At 35.1% G+C, this 5,640-nt stretch overlaps 1 pseudogene; it reads right to left on the bottom strand.

Moving 5' to 3' along the window:
* Positions 1-425: 425 nt before the first annotated feature.
* LOC147503661 (condensin complex subunit 2-like) lies at positions 426-5,001 on the bottom strand (annotated as a pseudogene).
* Between the last annotated feature and the right edge of the window lie 639 nt (positions 5,002-5,640).

Below are 5,640 nucleotides of genomic sequence, written 5' to 3'. Positions count from 1 at the left end.
TTATAATATCGTGGTATATAGTTATACTAAACACTACGGTTTATGCTAAACCATGGTATATATATATATATATATATATATATATATATATATATATATATATATATATATATATATATATATATATATATATATTTTTTAATAATAATGCTAGTAACAGTCTTCCACTTAAAACCGAACCTGCATAACAAAATTTACACACTTTTTCCCTCGTAAACATTTCCTTCTTCCCAACAAATTCCAAAATGTACAATAAACTATCAAACATTGCAAAAAAAGATAATAATAATAATAATAATAAAAAACTTCCATTAATTTTTTGAGTGCACTAAGAAAACAAATTTCAAATTCCTTTTCATAAATTAAAAAGGTAAGACTCATAAATTAAACTGGAGGGGTCCGAACATAGCTAAAACTCATCCTCATTAAACGGCTTTTAAATGAAACACCCCATTTTCCTGGATGAACTGAATAATATCGAGTTGAACATCGTCAAGTTCATCTTGTGTGTACGTTTCCTTCAGTTCTAAATTTGTCATCTGGATGAGTTAAAACACAACATGTGAGAGTTACTATATAAGAATAAAGGAGAGAGAATGTGCTATTATGAAGCATCTCCTGACCTTCAAATTCCTTATCATACATGTTGGTCTAAAAGGGAGTGTTAGTAGATATAGATTGTACATGTTGGTCTTTATGTTTTTGCATTCAATAGAGTTGTCAAAATTCACCATTCCTAAAGAGATTAAAGGATGTCCAAGTTTCATAGTGGATGACATTAATGAAAATGGGGGGATGAGGGTGTTAGTCTACATACTCCAACAAAAATATCTTCATATGAGAAGTAAAAAACTAAAAATAGATTCAATTTGTATTCTATCTTCTATATTTAGTGCCAAGTGTCAACTCTAAAAGCCTATTGTGTTCTCATCTTAAAGTTCATCAAATCTTGTGGAAACCTAGACTGAAATCGACTCCACGAAAATGAAAGGTGACAGGTTGGTTGCCGTCATCATACAAATCTTCCTCGCTCTTGATATCATCTTCAAAAAGACTCACAAACACAAGACAAGTAAAAGCATGCAGAAGTGAATACACACCACCCTAGGCCATTCCATTTAATTACTATATTGGTGATATAGTTTGTGGATCAAAGACCAATAGTGTTGGTGAGGATGATCCAATTAACGCAAATAGAAGAACAGGTTAGACAAAAAAAAATTCTTTGTGGCTTCTCTTCTTAACTAGACCAGATGCCAAAGTAAGAATGGCTGACAGAACATCTATTTAAGAGCTTCCTAGAGTCAAGTACTAATTTAAAGTAGACAACGATACACAATTAACTTAAGACATGAAAAACCCAAATATTGTCACTATTTCATAAATCCTACAATTACCAATAAAACAACAAAAGTAATCTTGAGGATGCACCAACATTACCCGGGGTTTTCTTGCTCTTTTCCCAAGACACTTCAAATAAAACAGATACCCATTATTAAAACAAACAATACAAAGACATCCCACAAAGGATCTTGACATAAAATTTTCAACAAAGTATTACCAGAGTATTAGGAAGAAGAAACAACTTCACAAGATTTTCTGGTTGATAATGGCAATCTTCGGAAGTGTGGTTTTACAAGGCACTTTCGATTTGCAGGTAGCAATAATGACTTCAGATTTTTCGGTGGGGCAAAGATGTCGGGCATTTCTTTCTCCAAACAATTTGTGAAATTTAGATCGGGTTCAACCTGCTTTCTGCAATTTGGTTTCTTAGTCATTCTTCGTTGATCCACTTTCGATTCTGATGTTTCCTTCAGACCTTCAAATGACAAAATATAAATCACTAGAATTAAATAATTATGTTTTGACATACTTGAACATGCATACAGATATCCATATATGTTCACCCAATCACATAAGTATGGAGGTGTGTCTTGGTTAGTATGACACCTCTTTTTCCACACATCCCTTTTGGCACTCGCCAACAGGATCGACATGGACACGAGTTACAAGTTTACTAGTTGTTAGTTATCATCCTCAACAATTCTATACACAGTGGAAAATTGTGAGTAAAAGGGACCCGCCCACAACAAGCCGCGACTTTCCAATTTGACATTCTCTTCCTCGAAAGCTTAAAATGTTTGCACAAATCGATACGGGAAGGATGATCATCACTATGAGATCATCTTCCAAAAGAAGTAGAACTTTCCTCTCTAGAACACATGGAAGGATTAAAAAATGGAAAAATCAGCCCATTAGCAATTTATGCTTAGATACATACCTTTAACCTTGCGAAACTTCCAATGATCGGGACCAGCCCGGCATTTTTTGTTTGAACTAAAGCCCAAGCCTAGAAATAGGAATTCAGCTACATTTTCAGAGTTATCGGCAATCTCGGGTTCATGAAATGCATGGGAATAATTCTCCGAAAATGTAAACTTGTATATACAATTCATGAAAGGCGATTGCTATTTTTATAAGAATATTTGATGATAAAAATACTTAAACATGCAACTTATACTACCTCTTGATGATTCGAAAAACAGGTTCTCCATAGTTAGAGCTTTCATCAACCACACTTGACCGATCATCTTGATCAAGGCCCGAGTCCCCAAAATTGTCAAATGCATCAGCATTACCATATGAATTAGCATGGTTTTGATTGGCTGCATCATCTTGTCCTCTTTCTCTCCTCGGTCAATGCAAAATGTATTCAATGGCCTTACATTATCTTCATCAAACCGATTAATTATACTCCGAGAGTCGGTGATATCTCATCCTTTTGCACGAACATTGATAACCATCTGCTCAATGTAATCTGTATACGAGGGAGGGAATAAGAGGCGGGGAGGTGTTTTAACATTTCGTATTATGCCCAACGCAAATGTCGAAAAATATTGAGTCCGTGAATGCAACACACCTTTTCGCAAAAGATACATCAATCTTATCGATGTATCACTTTGACCATCCCAATTACATACTCTTCCCTGGTACTTCAAACGAATCAAAAACTACGCGGCAACCACCATATACTCCAAGGTTATTCAAGAGGAGACCCTTGGCACCACCTTCGTCAAATTGTGCGGATGTTTGATGATACAAAGGATCTACTACAAATGCAACTAGGGCACAAAAGAAACAAACCATTTTACCATTTATACTTTAATCACTGCAAAAGAAAATAAAAGTATAAGTTTATATTACCATCAAACTTCTTTACATTAAGAGCCTCGAAAGAAGACTCCAAAGTTGATAAAGGTGACATCTGCAAATGGTGTATCCTGTTAGCTAGAAGTCTCATGTATCAACATCTTCACAGCTTAAAAAGAAGTACCAACCTTCCTGTCGACATCCTTCTTAGAATGTCCTTCGCCTTTGTCCGCTCCTTTGATCACCGTCCGGGATATTTTTTCTGGGTGATAATATAAAGATCGGTACCTCGGGAGTATGAACTAGGAATTAACTCATGCACAATATGCCAATACTTTAAGAGGTGTCTTTATGGATGGTGTTAGTCATCATTGCAAAATAACTAATATTAGAGGCTCCTAAGGCCTGGATTGGTTACCGTGAGTGGCACAGTTTAAGAAACCATGTTTTTGGAGTTGTTACAAGTTTTAGATGGGCTTACAAAGTTAACGTGGAATTTTTAAATGTCAATCCGGGATATGAGATGTTCTAGATTTTTGGCTTGGATCAAACACAATTCAATGATGTCAAGATTAGAGTTTGAGCGTAATTTCTTCTCTGTTTAAATCTACGTCCTCTATTTTTAGGTCTCACCTAAATAAAACTTGGAGGTTTGCAACATCATAAACAGATGTATGCTTCACGGAGTTCCTTGGAGAGACTATTAAGCTTTATGAGATTATACTATACTTATTTTCTCTCGAGTCCCATCTATTGAAATTTCAATAATGCACTAAGCAAAATTGTCAAACCACATAAAAACTCCTTCAAAAAGAAGAGTATACCTTTAATCATGTCTTGTGGTCCTTGTTTGTTTCTCAACGCTAGGTTTGTAAACCTGTTGTGTCTCATTTCATTTGTTTGATATACATGAGGTCTTTCAAAGATCGGCAAAGGTTCATATTGTCGGTTGCACTTTGATCCTTAGCTTGTTAAGAATTTTTATTCTTTCAGTCATGGCAATTGGCAAGTTCTCGATTGGAATAGTTGCAAAAGCATTGTGTTCCAAAGGGAACCCGAAGGGCAATCAATTTTACGAGTAAAACTTTTGCACTTTTAATACATAATAAATTTGACCCCCAAATAAATCTTGATCTCATAAAATCATAATATTAAAAAACATGATTTTGACAATTTGATCCCTACTCAAGGAAACTACAGAAGATCAAAGTTCTTTTTATCCGGAAAAACAAGCATTCTTCAATTGGCTAAGTGAGGATTTAAGTCAAGATATCCCTCTAGTTATTTTAAAATCATTTTTCTCTCCTAAGTATAAAAGCAAAGGAGGCTTCTTTGTAGTCAACCATATTAAACAACAACAATCATACCTTGTACATCATCTCGCCCGGCCCGATTAATCCCACCAAGAACCTTATATCGCTTCAATGCACGAATCAACTCTCGAAGCATATATCTTAACACCAGCCTCCAATGTACAACTTGCCTACACACAAAAACAACACAAAACAATCAAAAAGACCCAACATTTAATTAAAAAAAAAAAAAGTGGAGCACCTTTTGGAAATTAGTTTCTCGTCATTATCATCTTGAGTATCAATTCTAATAATCTCACAAATATGATCAATCAACCTTAACTCCCAAGTATTCTTCTGATTAATCTTATTCTCACTTGCTAATTTAATACAGTTTGTGAAAAGTTCAGTAATTTGCTCTTTCTTGAAACATAAAGGGTCGGATTGAGATTGAAGTGGAGGAGGAGAAACGACAAGAATGGATTTTATGACAAATGGCTGCTGCACGTACACGTGCACGTTCGAGTTGGTCATTGTTTGAGAATAATAATGGACTCGTTGGTCCTCATCCTCCTCCTCGTGTTTGGGTGGTTTTTTGGGTTTCTGTCATTGCTTTTGATTTTGAGGTGTGGTCTCGTTTTTTCAAGAGAGAGAAGAGGAAATGATTTTGAGTTTTTTCAGTGTGTGTTTTTTTTCCCTCCTCAAAAATTGAATATGAGAAGCTTTTCGGGTTGGGCTTGCGAGTTGGAGGCCCAATTTAATAGACAATGGATTAAATCCATTAACTGTGTATTTTTTTTTTCGCGTATTTGACTATTTGGCATAAAGTCATAAACCACGGTAGAAAGTGAAAAATTTATATACCACTGTTTATGTTGAAGGTAGTGGGGATGTGGAGTACTCTCATGCTGAAAAAAAAAACTAACCATGGTATATGACCCAACTTATCCCACGGTTTTCATGTAACTGTGGCATATACTAGTAAACCAATGACCAAAGAAATTTCCGCCATGGTATATAAGTATTTCCCACGGTTTTTGAAAGAACCGTGGTATAAATGTTCTTATTGACCGTGGTATATATGTCATTCTGTAGTAGTGTTAACCAACATATTACCATAATTATATTATTTACGGCTTTCTTTGCGTGTCCCTAAAATCACGTCGTATCTATGTCTTACCTAGTTTTCCTGACTACC

The sequence above is a fragment of the Coptis chinensis genome, chromosome 4, assembly GCF_015680905.1.
Source record: "Coptis chinensis isolate HL-2020 chromosome 4, ASM1568090v1, whole genome shotgun sequence".
In the NCBI taxonomy this organism is placed as follows: domain Eukaryota; kingdom Viridiplantae; phylum Streptophyta; class Magnoliopsida; order Ranunculales; family Ranunculaceae; genus Coptis; species Coptis chinensis.
The sequence above is the reverse complement of the archived record's forward strand: the minus strand, read 5'-3'. Positions and strand labels throughout refer to the sequence as shown.